The sequence below is a fragment of the Mustela lutreola genome, chromosome 11 (assembly GCF_030435805.1).
Source record: "Mustela lutreola isolate mMusLut2 chromosome 11, mMusLut2.pri, whole genome shotgun sequence".
NCBI classification, from domain to species: Eukaryota; Metazoa; Chordata; class Mammalia; order Carnivora; family Mustelidae; genus Mustela; species Mustela lutreola.
The window spans coordinates 84,526,178-84,545,644 of NC_081300.1; positions in this window are offsets into that span (position 1 = coordinate 84,526,178).

Sequence of the window (19,467 nt, forward strand, 5' to 3'; positions counted from 1 at the left end):
TTAGTCTACAAAAACTAGGTCACACGGATTCAAAACTCAGTTCGATGCTTAGAGTTAAGTTTGTTGTGTGCATGAGTCTTAAATTGAATAATAAGCCAGTTCAAGGTGGGGGGGGGGGGGGACTTGGACCAAGCCAGTAAGTTGTCTAATTTGGCCAATTATTAACTAAATGGCAAGTCATTTCGTTTAAGGTAATTAAACTATCAATCATGTATAGGTGATAATCATGGCTTGGTTACAGTGATTAACAGCTTTTCTCGGTTTTATCACCTCCAAGTTGTATTTCTCAAAGCATTCTCTAAGGCACCTGAATTTTGCAGGTGTCCCACTTTGGTCAGGGACAGGGAAGTGAGTGGAAGCAAGCCATGTCAAAGGGGTCTGTATCTTGACCTCAAGAACCATGCAGCCTTGAACAGGACCCCTTGTGAATCTCCATGGCAGTCCAAATTCGACTCTCTGTGGCCCCTCTTTGAGGAGGGGAATATACAGTTCCCATTGTATACTGGGAAATCCTGCTACATCCTTCTCCTCAGGCTCCTCATGGTCTTTCTCCTCCTAGAACTGCAGCATTTGCTTTGCCCCCATTGGACTGCCTCACATCAGCTCCCTGCTTCCCAGAGCCCCACCTGCAGCACAGATCATCAAGGCTAAGACAGTTCCCCAAGGAACAAGGGCATGGGCTTCGCTTTGCATTATGTAGACCCAGCCCAGCCAGTGTTGAGTATGTCAGCCCAAAGAGAGGATTTACAAAGGATACTAGGACAAAAGAATTGTCAGCATGTGCACATGCACACAAAATGCTATTGGGTTTCATCCATCAAGATGCCTTTGAACAGATCTCATAAACATAAAAAAAATGTTTATGATGGTGAACAATGCACTTTAATATATCCTGAATAATTTGTGTTGTCAGGAGCGCCCACTGCAATATTTTCTCATTTTTGTCCTCCCCTGCTGCTACTGACCACTCCAGAAGAGATGAGCTTCCAACTGTATTAATAGCTTTTTCATCTTCCTGCCACTGCTCTCTCTAAATGGCTTGCTGTTATCTATGCATGAAATAAATAATGGCTACCTTTCATGTCTCCCAAATTCTCCTTGTGCCTAGCAAGATTAGAGAAATGAACTCTCTCCAAGGGCTCTCCAAATTCCTGTGCTGCAAGCAAACTTGGGAAGGCTAGTTCTATAGGGAGCCAGTGGGAATTAGGGAATTCTGGACCTTTTTTTTTTGGTCGCAGGGGAGATTTCATATAGTCTCAGTGTAAGGTGCTCAGCAGTTGGGTGAAGACTTCACTGGGTTGAAATCCTTTTTACAAATTCTGGTAAGTTCATGGCTAGTTTTCTGTGGAGAACTGTGTAACATGGCAGGTAGACATTATACCCCCAAATCTAACAGACATGGGTTCAAATCCCAGCTCTACCACTTGACTAGCTCTGTGACCTTAGGTAAGTTGCTTGGCCTCTCTGATGCTCACTCTCACCTATTTGAGAAAAACAATTACAAAAGACTATAACTTTGGGTTTTTTTTTTTAATCATGATCATTTTATTATCCCTACTTTATAGTTGAGCAAAAGGATCCAGAGTTCAGTAGTGTGTTCGTGTCCACAACTGAGTGTGAACGGCAAGGGCTGGAGTCAAATCCAGTTTTGTCTGATGGCAAAGTTTGTGTTTATTCCAGCCAGATGATTAGCACCAGGTTATCAGGTTATCAAGTTAGTCCGGATGACCTGAAGAGAGCCAGGGCCCATAGGAGAGACCCAGATGTAAGTCTTAACCAGCTCTTCTGATGCGGGTGATCTAGGTCCACTTATAAGTACTGTCATCATGAATTATGGGGTCAGCAGCCAACATGAATGTCAACGTAAGAACAGCTTATCATTAAAATTCTCTGAGCTTACCTGGGAGATGACATGGGTGGGGTGGGCTGGGATGTGGCCAGTGTTTGGTGTTAGAGATATTTGGGTTTAAATATGTGCTTTGTCTCTTGCCACAGGTATGTCTTTCTGAACCTCAACATTTCTATCTACGAAACAAGGATGATAATTCTTACCTTAGAGGGATGTTTTGAGGATAAATCAGTGAAGAGAAGAGCCTGAGCTCAGCTCTCCTCCTCCTCCTCATCACTAGTGACAGGTAAATAACACAGCAAGCTTCGAAGAGGCCCCAGCTCATCCTCCTTTAGAAGAAACCACAGGAATAAATAAATCTTCATGACCTTAGATTAGGCAAAGCTTTCTTAGATCTTATTACCAAAAGCAGAAATGATAAAGGAAAAGAAAAGCGGATAAGCTAGATTTTATCAAAATTAAAGCCTTTTTTTTTTTCCCTTTAGAGGATGCCATCAAGAAGCTGAGAAAATGGCCCACAGGCTGGGAGAAAAATATTTGAAATTATGTATCTGGTAAGGGACTGGTCTCCAGGATATGTGAGGAACACTCATGAGTCAATAATGAATAGACAAAAGCCAGTTATAAGTGGGTAAAGGAGCTGAATAGACATCTTCCAAAGAAGACAGGCAAATGGCCAGCAAGCACATGGAAAGTTGCCCAACACCATTAATAATCAGGGAAAGGGAAATCCAAACCATGGTGAGATGCCAGTTTATACACACTGGAATGGCTAGGACTGAAAAATACAAGATACCAACCAGGGTTGAGGAGGATGGGAATATGTTGGTACCCTCATACACTTCCAGTGGAAATGTAAAACGGGGCAGCCACTTTGGAAAATAGTTGGCCAGTTCCTCAAAAAGTCAAATGTAGACTTCTCATATGACTCAGCACTTTCACTTTTGGTGACTTAGCCAAATCCACTCACCCAAAAACTTGTGCACAATATTATTTGTAATAATCTTTTTTTTTTAAAGATTTTTATTTATTTATTTGACAGATAGAGATCACAAGTAGGCAGAGAGGCAGACAGAGAGAGAGGAGGAAGCCAGCTCCCTGCGGAGCAGAGAAGCCGATGTGGGGCTCGATCCCAAGACCCTGGGATCATAACCTGAGCTGAAAGCAGAGGCTTTAACCCACTGAGCCACCCAGGCACCCCTGTAATAATCTTAAGTGAAAAGGACTCAAATGCCCACCAACTGAGTAACAGATAAATAAAGGTGGCCAGTTTCATACAATGGTATATTATTCAGCAATAAGAAAACAAAGTAGGGGAGCCTGGTGGCTCCGTGTTTAAGCCTCTGCCTTTGGCTCAGGTCATGATCATGGGGTCCTGTGATGTAGCCCTGGATCGGGCTCCAAGCGGGGAGCCTACTTCTCCATCTCCCACTCCCCCTGCTTATGTTTCCTCTCTCGCTGTCTCTCTGTCAAATAAATAAACAAAATCTTAAAAAAAAAAAAAGAAGAAACTAAGTATTCATGGATGTTGTGGAGATGAACCTTGAAAACATGATGCTAAGAAGAAGAAGCCAGTTAAAAAAGACCACATACCATATGATCCCATTTATATAAAATATCCAGAATAGGAAAATCTATAGGGATAGGAAGTAGATTAGTGGTTGCCAGTGAGTTGAGGGAAGATGAGGACTCATTGTTGATGGTATGGGGTTTCCTCTGGGGACAGTGGAAAGCCCCCAAGTTGATTATAGCAAGATTGTACCACCCTATGAATGTACTAAAAACCATTGAATCGTGCATTTTAAATGGGTGAATTGTATGGTGTATGAGTTATATCTCTACAATATATCACCATATATTGTATGGTGTATGAGTTATATACATATAATGAATTATATTTTGTTTATATGTAGACAAAAACAAAACTGTTTTGTTTTTTCAAAGATTTTATTTATTTACTTATTTATTTGTTCGTAGTGTGCACACACAAGCTGAAGGACAGAGGGAGAGAGAGGGAGAGAGAATCTCAAGTAGATTATGTCTGCACTGTGCGTGGAACCTGATGCGGGGCTTGCTCTCATAATCTTGAGATCATGACCCAAGATGAAATCAAGAGTTGATCGCTCAACTAACTGAGCTACCCAGGAGCCCCTGTTTTTTAAAACAAAACAAAACAAAACAAAACAATCCATTGAGGGTACAGGAAGAAAATATTACAGTGTTTCTATTTATCTTTACCTTTTAAAATTTAAATTTTATTTGTGTTTCAAAATATGCATGTTACGGGTTAAACTGTGGCTGCCCCATTTATATGTTGAAGTCCTAATCCCTACGATCTCAGAATGTGACCTTATTTGGAAATAGGGTCATTGCAAATGTAATTAGTTAAGATGAGGGCATACTGGAGTAGAGTGGGCTCCTCATCCAGTTTAACCTGTATCCTTACAAAAAGGGGTAAATTTGAAGCACATGTAGAGAGAAGATGGTGTGAAAAGACAATGGGGGAAGATCACCATCTATGAGCCAAAGGAGAGAGACCTGGAACAGATTTTCCTCAGAAGAAATCACCTTTCTGAGAACCTCGGTCCCAGACTTCTAGCCCCTAGAAAGGTACAACAGTGAATTTCTGTTGTTTCAGCCACCCATCTGTGACACTCTGTGTTGGCATCCTTGGAAAAGGACTGCTGCAGTCCATATTGCAGGAGTAGAGCATTATATCCATACATTTTATACAAACTTAGATATATTTACATGTATCAAGGCACATTCCTTCTTCTGAGAATGAAGCACACTCCTGCAGAGCATTGGCTGGGGAAGGAGAACCCGTCTTGGGGTCCAGCTGACCTAGATCTGACTCCGCATTTGCCCTTGATGGGCACCAAGTCCAAGCAAACTTGCTGTCTGTTTCCTCAATTGCAAAGTCTGGATAATCCTTCCTTCCATGCAAGGTTACAGTAGAGATCATCAATAATATATTTATGAAGACTTCGGGATTCCTGGAACATGGGGGGGGGGCATTCAACAAAGGATAGCTCTGATTATGAATTGTTTAGGATTAGCAGTGTGATATATAAGGAAGCCTTTGAGCCAGGCATTTATTCTGAAAATATTTACTGAGCCCTTACTTTGTGTCAGGCGCTGTGCTCAGACCAGTGAATACTGCAGCTAACAAAATAAATATAATTTCCTGTCCTGGGGGCTTAGAGTCACGTAGGAGTGAAGCATACAATAAAATATATGCATGATAAATAAGTAGATTATATAGCAAGATTGTGTGTTGAAGGTAAAAAGTGCTTTGGAGAGAAGGAAGCAGGGCAAGTGGGAAAAGATATGCAGGCAGAGGCTGGGATATATATATATATATATATATATATATATATATATATATATTTTTTTTTTTTTTTAATGATCTTATTTATTTGTTTGACAGAGAGAGAGTGCACAGGCAGGGAGAGTTGCAGGCAGAGGGAGAAACAGACTCCTCGCTGAGCAGAGAGCCCTGATGCAGGGCTCAATCCCAAGACCTCGGGATCATGACCTGAGCTGAAGGCAGATGCTTAACCAACTGAGCCATCCAAGTACCCTGAGGATTTTAAAAGGATGGTCATGATATATGGTGTGGAAAGAGGGATGCCCTATGAGACTTTATTAAAGCGAGTGCTTGTTCTCCACCATATCTGACATTTCTATTTCCTTTCTGGATGATGTTTGGAAAGCCATCTTATTTCTCCAAGTCTCTGTTTAATGATCTGTAAGATGGGAATTGTGGTGCCCACTTTACAGAGCTGTCCAATTTCATAACGATGTATATTAAGTTATTCTGGGCATAAAATACTTTTTTAAAAAAGATTTATTTATTCTATTTTAGAAAGAGAGAAAAAGAGAGAGAGAGATCTAGTGAGGAGAGGTGCAGACGGGAGGAAGAGGGACAAGCAAACTCCGCGCTGACCCAAGGCAGGGCTCGATCTTGCCATCCTGAGATCATGACCTGAGCCAAAACCAGGAGTAGTGTGTTTCATTGACTGAGCCACCCAGGTGCCCCTGGGCACAAGATATTTTTAAGAAAACTGAGAAAATGATGGCTAACATCTACTAGATACTTCTTCCACTCCCAGGGCCCCTCTTAGGTATGCATTTTATATGCAGTGGCTCATTTTAATCCTTATGGTAGCTCAGTGAGGGAGCATTCTGTCTGCATTTTACAGAGGAGCAAACCTGCAGGCTTAGGGTCTGACACCACCAATGAGGAAGCAGTGTGGGCAAGACACAAACCTGAGTCTAGCTGACTCCTGAGTCTACGGACCCCCTTACCCACTCACTGGCCCTGTGATCTTTGACCAATCTCTCCTCTAGCTTTCATTTCTTATTATTTAAGAATTAGAGCATCATTTCCTTTTTTATCAGATGCCTTGGTTAGTATCTGAACTTGGTCCACTTTGGCCTGTATCCAAGACAGTCTGATAGGAAAACATGGATGCCTAAATTCACAAAGGACATAAAAGAGCATCCAGCCAGGCTTGGCACATTGATTTCACCTCTAATCCAATTTTGACCAGTGACAGAGGCCACCTAACACCCTCTCCTGGGAAGGATTATTAAGATCACAATAAGTCTGAGCAGGCTAGAGTGCTGTGATCTATTAGTGATGTCTGGCATGGGTGAAGACGTGGACTGAAGAGGTCTGTGTGAGGCAAAAGAAACTCCTGCAAATTCCAAGTGTCCTTGAAAATTTAAAACCTGCCCACTTGTTTTCTTTCTTTCTTCCTTCTTTTCTTTCTTTCTTTCTTTCTCCTGTTTTTTTTTTTTTAAGATTTTATTTATTTGTTTGACAGACAGAGATCACAAGTGGGCAGGGAGGCAGGCAGAGAGAGAGGAGGAAGCAGGCTCCCTGCTGAGCAGAGAGCCCAATACAGGGCTCGATCCCAGGACTCTGGGATCATGACCTGAGCCAAAGCAGAGGCTTTAACCCACTGAACCACCCAGGTGCTCCCCACTTATTTTCTTTGTCTAAGGTAGAGAGCAAATTGACTCACTGGAAGCCAGTTATTGACTTCGACAGCATGGGAATGAATTTCCAATAATCTGAACATGACTCATCCTCTCCATTCTCTGGGCATCATCTGGTTCCTGACCTGTCTCCATTGACTGGAACACATTGACAACATGATAAAGAAACAAAACACTTTTCCCAGTACTTTTGAATTGAACATAGAAGGGGAAAAAAGGCATTTTGTTGGGTCAAAAAGGAATCTGGTTCTCTTAAGGATCACTTACTGCATGGCAGGCCAAGAAAGGCAGAGTAGAAAACATTCCCCAAGCTGCTCAGGAACCTGTCCATCTCAGCAAGGGTTTCCTGATTTACAACACCCCACACCAAGGAGACCATAAAAAAAGTATACCAACCAGGGAATGCACCAAGGAAAGCAGACGCCTTTCCACCTTCAGAGAAGAAGGATTTATATAGGAAATTGCTAAAAATAACTCCTAGGTGTGACAGGCTGCGTTGTACCAACCACCTCGCAATTACCATGGGCGGAGATGTGGAGGTGTGTTGGAACGTTGGCAAAGCAAAGAAGAGGAAGACCCGGCAATGCTGTCTGTTTATTCTTGGGGTTCCGTGCCAAAGGTTGGGAATTTCTGATAGATTTGTGTCTGAATCTTGTTTGGATTGCTTCCCACTGGGCGACTTTGGGTGAGTCATTTCACCTCTCAGAGCCTCATGTCCGACATCTTGAGAGTGGGGAGCTGGTTACATACCTTCCCCTGGGTATATAATGGTGACGATTCAATGAAATGAAGACTAGCAGCCCTCAGTGGAGAGCCAGCAACATGGTCACCCCTGTCCCTGTCACTGTGAGGGCACTTATTGCTTCTGAGATGAGGAAGAAGAATATTTATATTTCTTAATGAGTGTTATACAGATTAATATTAAAGTGAGTCAGAATCCCCATATTAAATTTGAGAGAGTAATAAGGAAAGTTGCCTGCTAATAGACCTAGTCCTGACTCTATATTCACTTGCTGTTCAGACCTGAGGATTTTACCACACTTCTCTGAGCCCCAGAGGCCCATCGGTTACATAGAAAATGGAAGCACAGAGTTTAAGACACGAACCTAGGGGTTCAAGTCCTAACTCTGCATTTTTCTGAGCCTTGGTTTCCTGACCTGTAAAATGGGGGTGATGATAACAGTACCAGCTTCCCAGAGAAGATGAACCAAAAAAAGCAATCAAACACAAGAGCAATACTAATTCTTAGCTTCTTTAATTACACTAATGTAATTATATATTGTTATATGTCATTAAATGATTAGATCTCAGGTTCCGGTTCCCTTCAGGAAGCCAGGAGCAGCAGCATGATGGAAGGAAACCAAATTGCAGTGAAGAGTTTGTCCCCAGTGTACCACACATAGGAAGATGAGGATCACACGGTGGCCGCCAAGACCCTAAGACTCTCCCTTCCTCAAACGCCCCATCCTCCTCTCCTCTCTAAAAGCAACCAAGACTATTCAAATAGTTGTAACAATGTAAATGTCTCCATCCGGGACTCTGTAGTTCAAATTCTAAGAGAAAGCCAGGTTCCTATATCAGCATTAATTAAAATGCCAGCTAGTAAGAGTCCCATTTTTCAACCAATAAATATAATTCCTATCTGGTCGGCAGGAATCCTTAAGCCACATAAACCCAGGCCAGAGTTTTATGTAACCTTAAAGAACTCTTGATCGCTTCTGGAGTCTTTCCTCTCCCCACCCATCTCGCAGCACTGAGGTCTACTCTGTGCGTTAATGGGAGAAATAGCTTCCCTCAGCACTTTCCCCATCTGTCTTAATTTTTTAAATTATACTTTTATTAAACCCTTAAGGAAAATGGACTTGCAGACTTCTCATTAAACAGGGAACTATGCAGTGCATAAAACAGAGAGATGAATTTTTTTCTGAAAGCTACACTCACAATTTGCCTTAATGAATTCTCCCTCTGCTGCTATATTACAGAGAGTGTGCAAATAAATAGGGCACTTTGTGAGTGGTGGATGGGCAAATGGATATTTAAGCAGTCGATAATCATTCTTGCAGCTTCCAATTGGGATCTTTCTTCCTAGGAACTCAAAGCATTTGGTGCATTACGGCACAGCTCTCTCTCCCTGGAGACTGAACGTGTGCCAGGGTGGGAAGTTAACTTATCCCTGGAACCCATCACGGAGGGAGAATGGCTCCCATGCATCAGCCTCAGAGCATCCATGGGAGTGCCCTCTCTAGAAGAATGCACAATGTTTATTGAGCACCTACTCTAACCAGGCATGTGGCTAGGTTCTTTCCCTAGGATCCAAGGTTTTCAGCTCTGGTCAATTGGATTGCCATTTCCATCTCCACATCCTTCCCTGATAGAATTATGTATCCATGCCCTTTGCCCATGTGACTTGTACCTGGAGTCTCCTTCTTCACCCTGTTGTTGTTCGGTCAAGTGACTTGCCTTGGCTAGTGAAATGCAGGAGGTAGTGATGGTCTTACAGTTCTAAGCTGGGCTTCAAGAGGCATCACGATCTCCTGCACTCTTGATATCACCATTATACTAAGGGCACACCCCCCAGGGAGCTGCTGGTCCCCGAACGAGACCCACAGAGCAGATGCACAGCCTAGAATTATACCCAGCTGAAATTGACCAGATGTTAGCCCATCCGCACACATAGAATTGAGAAAAATACATGTTTGTTATTGTAAGTCATTGAGATGTGAGAGTTATTTGTTTCATAGCATTATTGCAGCAGGGGCCGACCGATAGATCAAAAGTGCCCCAGAAGCACAGTGTTGATGCCTAGGCATCCCCATCCTAGAGCTTCTGACCGAGGACCAATTTGAGGCAAGAAATTGTTAGATTTCTGGTGGTTAGAGATTTAGCAAACAAGGTAGAACTCCAGACTGGAGATTGGAGTGGATTGGCCGGGACATTCATGAGATGTAAGTTTCAGGCCCCGTCACCTGAATGGACTTGCTAAATACATATGTATGCTCATACTTCAGTTTTATTAATAATTCCCCTTAAAATTTATCCAAATTGTAAAAGCTTCAGCCCCCAAGTCCTGATGAGATTTCGTTAGGGATTTTGGTCAAAGTTCACCAAGACATTAGGTCCTTGGGATGAGCCTACACCTGTCCTGCAAACTCTGCATCCAGTGATGTTTTACCTGCCTTCTACCTTCCTCTCCAAGGATGAAGGTCTAGGTGTGTGGCCACATGACCCTGGAGTGGAGCCTCAGAGGTATTATCGATGTGCTTATCTGGGATGCAGCTGCATTTCTGGAATTCTTCATTTCTTCATCTGCATGATGGACAGCACATGTACAAGTGCAGGGTGCATATGAGCCAATGGCTCTGTGCAGAGCTGGACATTGCACAGAAGCAGTATGTAGTGACAGCACTTAGCCTCTGGAGGTAGAATACCCAAATTCAAATCCTGCCTCTGCCACTGACCAACTATATGACTTTCAGGTTCCCACGTTTCCAAGCCTCGGTTTCCTCAGCTGTGAAATGAAGCTAATATAACTCCATCCTGAGGTCATTCTGAAGATGAATGGAATGACCCATGGAAAGGATTAGCTGATTCCCTAATGCAAGGTGAGTGTTCATAAATAGCAATTGTTAGTATTTTGCAAACACAGGTGATATCTCTGTTCTGAAGTATGCAGAGATGTCAAAAGGCTGAGGTCAGGATTAGGCTGAAGGATCCCATGACCCTGGAGCTGGGTTATGCCAACAGGCCACCCAGGGCTCAACACAACCTCAGGTTGTGGTGCAGACAGAGCTTACCCCTCGCAAAGGCAGCCTGCCATAGGCCACCAAGCCTGTTTCCCTCTGCAGAGACCTGGCAGCCACGTGCACCAGATCTCAATTCATTCCCATATCATTTCCCCAAATATCTCCCTGGGGGCTGATTGATGGTGACAGGCGACAATCTATAGCTGTGTAACAGAATGTTTACTACCAGCCCTCTAGGAAATGATTACTTCGAGGTAATTTTGAACCTCCAGACTATGATGCAGTGTCTCATATATTAAACTGCAGCGAGCAGTGTATAAAAGTATTACAAGGAGACCTTGTATTTCACGGCTTACTGGGGAAGGAGCACACACGGGCAAATTGGTTTCAGGGGAAGGCAAGCACAGAGGATTCAAATTCTTTGCATCCAATTTTATGGAAGGAACAGAGGATGAAGCTTCAAGTCTAAATGGCTGAGGGTAATGCTCATTTTATACTCCTGGCCTTCTCCAGGGGAGACCCTATAGTTAATGCCACTGAAGCCACAGGCACTGTAATTCATACTGTCAAGGCTCTAGGACCTTGCCACAGCTGCTTCCAGAAACTGATTGGCTTTCTTCCTGCCTCTCCCACAACTACTACCAATAATGGAGTCCTTGGTGGTCTCTCCCTCACAAATCTCTCTTCCATATGAAAGTTTCCTAATTGTTAGATCTATAGACCAATGAAACAAAATGGAGCCCAGAAATGGACTCGCGCATATATAATCACCCGATTAATAATGAAGGCTCACTGGAAACAGAGGGGAAAGGATGTTGTTTTCAAACGCTGGTAATGCTTCAATTGGATATGGGCAGCCATATAGAAAAGAAAAAGAAAATTTCGTCTTGAACACTACCTCACACCATACACAAAAATTAATTTCAGATGGATTATAGAGCTAAATGTGAAAGGTAAAACAATGAAACATTGAGGGAAAAACAGAATGTCTTCATGACCTTGGGGGTTGGCAAAGATTTCTTTCTTAAACAGTTGCATAAGAGCTACCTAAGGGAAATACTGATAAGTTGGACTACAACTACATCTTTTGACAGTAATCAAAACATGCCATGAAGCAAATGAAAAGATGATTTGGAGAATGGGAACCAATACTGTAAATTCAAAATAAATTTCTATCCAAAGTATAAAAAACAGTTGACTCTCGGACAACACAGGTTTGAACTGCAAGGGTCCACTTGTATGCAGGTTTTTTTAAACAAATACAGTATAGTGCTGTTCATGTATTTTCTCTTTCTTATGATTTTCTTAATCAGATTTTCTTTTCTCTAGTTTACTTTATTGTAAGGATACAGTATATAATACCTATAACCTACACATTATGTGTTAGTTGACTTTATGTCATTGTAAAGCTTCCACTCAGCAGTAGACTGTTGGTAGTTAAGTCATGGGGAAGTCAAAAGTTACGTGCTGATTTTCAATTGCACAGGTGTCAGTGTCCCCAGCCTCTGCATTGTTAGAGGGTCAACTGTAACTCTTATGACTTAGTAAAAGACAGATGGTCCCAAAGAAAACTGGGCAAAAGACATGAACAGGAAGTTCACAAAAGATGATATCTAACTGTTCAAAAGATACATGAAAAGGTTCTTAGACATCAGGGAAATACAAATCAAAACTACAAATGTCATATCCCTCACTCTTACTGTAACAGGTTAAAATTAAAAAGACAGAGAACACCACCCATCCAAGCAATTGCAAACTCTCTTACATTATGTGGCAGTATAAATTGGTATAAACACTTCATAAAACAATTTCATAGTATCTGCTAAAGCCAACCACACACATAACCTATGGGTCAGCAACTCTACTCAGAGGAAATGCACACATCTGTTCACCAACAAACATGTGCACGCATATTCACAGGAGCCCTACTTGTATTAGCTGAAAACTGGAAACAACCCAAACATCAATAAAGAGTTGAATGAATAAAAAAACCAAAAAAAAAAAAAATCACACAGGGAATAGCACACCAAAATAAGAATGAATGACCTACAACTAAGGCAACAACACCTGAAACTCACAAATAAAATGTTGAAAATAGACACAAAAGAATACATAGCTAATGTATTTTTATATCATTTCATTTGATTATATTTATATTCCATTCCATTTATATTTCCATGAAAAGAAATTCCATTAATTTTTCTGTATATATAACTTTGCATCATTTAATTTATCTCAGGTTCAAAAATTAGCAAAACTAACCCATGCTCTAGAGGTCTAGACAGTGGGTACTCCTGGGGAAGAGAGAGGGGAAGTGGGCTCAGCAGGTCTTCAGGGGAGCTGATAACATTCTATTTTGTGTTTTAGGCATGGGTACAAGAGTATGTTCAGTTGGTAAAACTTATTATTTATTTATTTATTTATTTATTTATTTATTTATTTAAGAGCTCATAGAGGGAGTATGGGAGAGAGAAGCAGACTCCCCTACTGAGCAAGGAGCCTGGTGCAGGGCTTGATCCCAGGACCCTGAGATCACAACCTGATTTGAAGGCAGACACTTAACTGACTGAGGTGCCCCCAGTTTGTAAATATTTGACAGGTGGTATACTTAGGCTTTTGTGATTTTCTACACATACGTTATCCTTTAATAAAAAAGGAAAACAGAAACAATCCAAGGTTTTCAAGATTGAGTCCTAGGGTTGGGCCACATGCTTCCAAGTGAATTGTTGGCTTTCCTTTACTGGAGTACCACAGGTAGGTGGGACTTGTAAGGGAAAACACCCCCACTAAGGAAGAACATTCTAATGATGCTCACTGGCCTAAAAGGTGTAAAAAATATCCACGAGGGCAGGTGGAGGGAGAGGAGAAGATAGTTTCCACTCTCGAGCACCATACCCCACGCTGACTACCTTTGCACACATCACTTCATTGAAGCCTCGCCTCTGCTCATGAGGTGAGTACTGTACCATCTCATGAGGGAGGTCTGCTGAAGAAACTGAGGCACCAGGAGGAGCCAGAACACACAGCCAGGTCTCTCTGGCTCCAAACCCATGCCCCCAACCTCCATGGGTAGCCAATGGCATGTTGTAGCTGCATACTAGGTAAAAGCAGCTGTCCTTCCAGAGCCACCTGTCTTGGCAAACTCCCAGCAGAAATGTGGGGATCACGGCTGGCCAGAAAAGGCTGGTTTGCCCACCAGGAACACATGCACTGCTCTCCTGCTCAGCGTCATCTGTGCCTTTAATTGGCATGACCCGCTCACAACAAGGAAAATGTTTACAGTGTTAACAAGGCAAACTGTTAATTAAGACAGCAGTACCTTCAGGGGATTTTAATTTAGGGTAGGCACCAACCAGGATAAAGAAGACATTCAAACCATCGGATTTGAGTAGTTTTCTACACCCAACTGGCTACCACGCAGAATTTAATAAAGATGACGTTTGCTTGCTAATTATGACTTCCAGACACCTGCAAACGAGGCCTTCACCATCTCGGTAGAGTTCAGAGCCTGCACGTGGGTGCTAATAACTTGAGGAAGGGAGGATCTGTGAGGCAATGAAGAGGATGGGGAAGAGGTGAGCTTCCCTGGTTCAAATCCCAGCTCCATCATGTACTAGCTATCATAAGTTACTCACCCTCTCTGAGTCTTGGGTCCCTCATCTATAAAATAAGGACTGTGCCCAGCTAACAAGGTTTTGAGATTATTAAATTAGAATATATATCTGTACGTGTATACACACATTTTATATATGTACATATAAATATCTTATTTAGCAAAGTCCTGGGCATATAGCAAATCCTCAGTTACTACTCTTCCACTCACAGTTCATTGTCCTGGGTTTGGCTTTGGGAAACTGACATAGATGTCATAAAGATCTTGACTTCAGACAAATTATGTAAGCTACCCAGGTCCACAGAGCTCATGTTTGATAGTTGGCCATACAGTTGGGTCCCAACTGTATGTGACTTCTGAGTCACTCATGTTTGATAGTTGGCCATACAGTTGGGTCTCAACTGTATGTGACTTCTGAGTCACTCCTTCTTTACTTCATTCTATTCCAGATATGAACTGAGTTTGCACCCTCCAGTGCCGGCCCAGAAGCTCAAGTCAGAGTAATTTGCATGCAGGGCCCAGCTGGGCACAGAGTGGGGAACGCCTGTTGTTTCAAAGCAGATTGCCTTTACCCTGCTGTTCCCCATGGGACTTTCAACTCTGGCTTCCGTTCTCCACCAAGAATGAGATAGCTTGTAGATTTCACAGCATCTGGAGAATCCATTAAGGATTGAGGCACAAGAAAAGGTAAAGAGATGTTGGGATTATTAGAACCTCTATGAACAACTGCAACGTCTCGCTCTGTGCAGTCATTACCTTCTCATGTTCCCTGTGAGTGATGGGGTGACCAGAAGATACTGGGCCAAAGTGCTCAAATGCTAGATTCCAAAATAAACAAGCTTGGACTGATCTAATGTCCAGAATCCCACTGCTTAAGGTGCATCCCTGCCCACCCCAGCCTTGGCTTCTCTGGATGACTTGATTCCTACTCATTCCAGGACTCAGATATAGATCCAAGCTGAGTCAAAAAAGATGAGCTTTTATCCTAATCGTTGATTAATTTATTGTTAAATTACATATATAGTCTTGTATTAATACATATATTATGGTGAAGTGTCTCTTATAAAACATGGAGAAAATACATTAAATATAAAAGGAAGGTATGGAAGGTCTAATACCCTCTTATTACTCCCTCGTACATATAGCCAATTCTCCTTTTCCCATGCAGAATGCCCATTCACAGAAGAGCTGCCCACTTCTCCAAAGAATTGTCCTTGGCCAAAGGGAGCTGCCTCACTTGGAAGTGGGCATTCCTCATCACTGTAGGGTCAGGTAGCTGACAGAGGTATACGAAAGGTCAACTCCTGGTGGTGCAGTTCACCTTCTAGAGCTCCCAGCTGGATCAAGCTGAATCTGGATTCCAGCTGAGACCACACCTTTGCTTATGTTTGTACTCTATCCTGCTTCCCTTACTCTCTCATAGGTTCCTCCTAAGTGCAGTGCCTGAACATGCATACAAATCCTTGCCTCAGGCTCTGCTTCCAGGGAAATTGAACTAAGATAGAACATTATGAAACATGGCCAGAAACTCAACTTCCAAAACAGATACAATAGAAAACAAACCGAAATAAAGGTTCTTATACCTTCTTCCCACACCCAGAAGGATCATTCTACATTTCCTCCCCTTTGTAGATGCCCCACTTCAGAGACAAGCTTATGGTAAGCCTAGCTTTGGCAGGGTTTGAGGTAGAGGAGAGACTGGGTCAGATCTGTGGTTGAAAAAGTGGTTCTGGCTGCCCAGGAGAGAGTGGAATGGAATGGGGCCCAGGTTGGAAGCAGGTAGGGCAGTGAAGAGGAGGTTACAGGCATCCAAGCAAAAGCTGGTGGCAGCTTGGACTAACATGGTGGAGGAATAGTGAGAGGTGGCTGATGGGAAAAGACTTAGAGGTAGGACCCCCAGCACATGCCAGCTGAGTGTCTGTCAGAAGCCTGGAAAGGAGGATGGAGGGGGAGGATGCCTGGTGTCTCATGTGGACAGTGCTATGTCTACTGAGACAGGAACCTAGAGATGGAGCAGGCACGAGGGGGCAAAAGACAGGTTTCATTTTGGACAACTACATCTCCACCACCCCAGCAAAGGTCTCTCTTTTTTTTTTTTGCAAAGAATCTGGAGTTCAGAGAAGAAGCACATACATTCTTCATCACAGGGGTACATACAAGGGCACAAGCCACAAGGCAGACCCACGTCTTCGAGACAAGATTCAGTTTATCCTGTTGGCCATTTGTTGAGCACTTGCTATAAACAAAGCTTTTTGCTGGGTCCAAGGTAGACACAAGGGGCAGGCCCTCTGGAAGCTCGCAGTTCCCAGGGAAGGACAAGCACACTCAGAGAAGGCTCCAATTGGGCGCCTGGGTGGCTCAGTTGGTTGGACGACTGCCTTCAGCTCAGGTCATGATCCTGGAGTCCTGGGATCGAGTCCCGCATCGGGCTTCCAGCTCCATGGAGAGTCTGCTTCTCTCTCTGACCTTCTCCTCGCTCACGCTCTCTCTCACTGTCTCTCTCTCAAATAAACAAATAAAATCTTAAAAAAAAAAATCTGATGCCTAGGCCACACTCCTGACAAATTAAATCAGAACTTCCAGGGTGCGGGCCCAATCATCAGAATTTAAAAGAAAAGAAAAGAAAAGGCTCCAATTGGCTTTGCGGAGAACTCAGCAGGCTTCAGAACCAGACCTACTGGGGTCCAATCCTGGCTCTTCAATTTAATCGTTGGCTTCAACCCTCTGAGCCTCAGTTTCCTTGCCTATAAAATGGGGATGAAAACAGAGCTATCTACCTCATGGGCTGTGGCTATAACAACAAGAGCATTAACTAGCCCTTATTGAGACTTGAAAGTTCTAGCACTATGTACTTGGCACGTAATAGATGTTTAATAAATATCTGTTGAATGAATGAACTGACCACTTATCATATATGCCAGATGTTGGGGGAAAATTGGTGCCTAATAAGTGACATTATTTTTTATGATTCTTGCCTTTTATTTTTTAAAAAAAGATTTTGTTTATTAGAGAGAGAGAGAGAGAGAATGTGCATGCACAAAGAGAGAGGGTGAAGCAGACACCCTGATTAGCAGGGAGCTTGACACAGGTCTCCATCTCAGGACACTGGGATCTTGACCTGAGTTTAAGGCAGACGCTTAACTGACTGAGCCACTCAGGTTTAACAATTTTTTGAATTTTCTTAACAATTCTATGAGACAAGCATGGATGCTTTCTCCATTTTTAGGAGAGAAAACTGAGGTCCTGGGAGTTACAGTCCTCCTCCGATTCCAGAAGCTTCTCTGAGCCCAGCTTGGGCATCTGGACTCTTGCCTGTCGGTAATAGGGAACCCCCCAGAAGAATGCAATCAGAGGCCTGACAGGGGCACATATGGGATTTAGGGAGACAACTCTGGTTCCCAGGAAGGATTGGGACCAGGTGAGGCCATAATGAGACACAAAATTCAAGGAGAAGCCAAACAAGAACAACAAAAATCTCTCAGTTAATCAAGGTAAAGTCGGTAGTACTGATATTACCTTTTGTCTCAGACTCCAACGTGGCTCAGCAAAGCACTCTTACTAATCCTGTCCTCACTTAAAATTTAGATATTTTGTTCGCCACAGCTTTTTTTTTTTTTCTGCAGTAATTAAAAATATGGCATTAAAAATGTTACTGTTCCCGGGGCGCCTGGGTGGCTCAGTTGGTTGAGTGACTGCCTTCGGCTCGGGTGGTAATCCTGGAGTCCTGGGATCGAGTCCCACATCGGGCTTCCAGCTCAGCAGGGAATATGCTTCTCCTGGTGATCTCTCTTCTCTCATGCTCTCTCTCTCAAATAAATAGATAAAATCTAAAAAACTGTTACTGTTGCCGATTGCTGAGATTTTTGGCATCCCCTTAATTTTGTGCCCAAGTCCAGGCCCTTCGCCCAAGGCTGGTTTACTCACATTTCCTCAAGGCAAGACTTTTCCAAGTCTCAGTTTTTGTATCTGTGAAATGGGAATTATAGCACTCACCTCTCAGAGCTGCCAGGTGTGCTGGATGGGATTCTCCAGGCACAAGGATTGCTTTGCGAGTGGTGAACTGTGTGACTCACGGAGGACATTGTCTGTTCCCATAGAGCAAGGTCACCCAGCATGGGGGGTACCCTTAGCAGGACTGGGAGTCACTCAGGATTTTCCTTCTAAACCTCAATCTTTGATCATACTGTTCCCCATCCTGTTCTCTCCTCCACCACTTACTGACTCTACTGACTCCCCAGTAAAGACAGTCAGAATGGATTATTCCTAAAGAAATGTTAGGGCCAGAAAAATCCTCCAAGAATTCCCTGGGGGGATAAAAAAGTGTTCTTGTTTTCGGCAAAATCCATTCTGAACCAGGCAGTTGAAAACAAACACGGCTCCTTCCCCTGGTGTCGGGAAACCATACATTGTGTTTGGAGGCCTCCTGGAGTGGGCTGAAATATTCTTTCTCTCGGGGGAAATGAAACTCGGCTTCGTACACTACAGTTGGGACTGTTTCCAACCCCACAGTCAGGACATTTGCTATTCTGATTGTATAAGACCGAGTCAGCTACACACGCTGGGGCTTCTGAATATATTTACAAGGAAATCAGCATAATGCGCAGTTAATATTCAGAATGTGATTAATCCAAAAGCCACACTCCATATTCCAATTACATCCACTGCTCCCTGATGTGGGCTGGGTTTTGCTTAAATGCATATGGAGTCAATTGGAGCGCCAGATTTATGGAAGCTGCCTAAAGTCTGGAGCTCTAACAGTAATAAGTTATATTCCTATTATGTGGTGGGCAATAAAAAATCTGATATTTATTCTGCTGGATTTTGAGAAACTCTTGGAAAGATCCTAGGCTGCTGGAACACAGGGACATATTTCCCAAACAAATGTCCCCACTGTGGTTTCACAGCTTAGATGTGATGGAGCCACCGTGAAGTCTGGTGCCCAAATACTGGAGAAGGCCAACCAGCATCCCCAACATGGCCGGTAGGTCCTCCCTACCCTAGCATAAGAACTTGGTTCTGTCCTCCCAGAAAGGTATAAGCTGTGTGTCCTTGGGCAAGACCCTCAGACTTCCCCGAGCATATTTTCTCCATCTTTTCCTCCATTCCCATCAAATGGGAATGGCCATAGCCACCTGAAAGTCCTCTTGCAAGGATTAAATGAAGAGATGAGCATGCCTGCACATGGGCCAGTGTCTGGTACATAGTAAGCAGATAGATATATCTAATAGATATATACTTTCTAATAGATGTGTTTA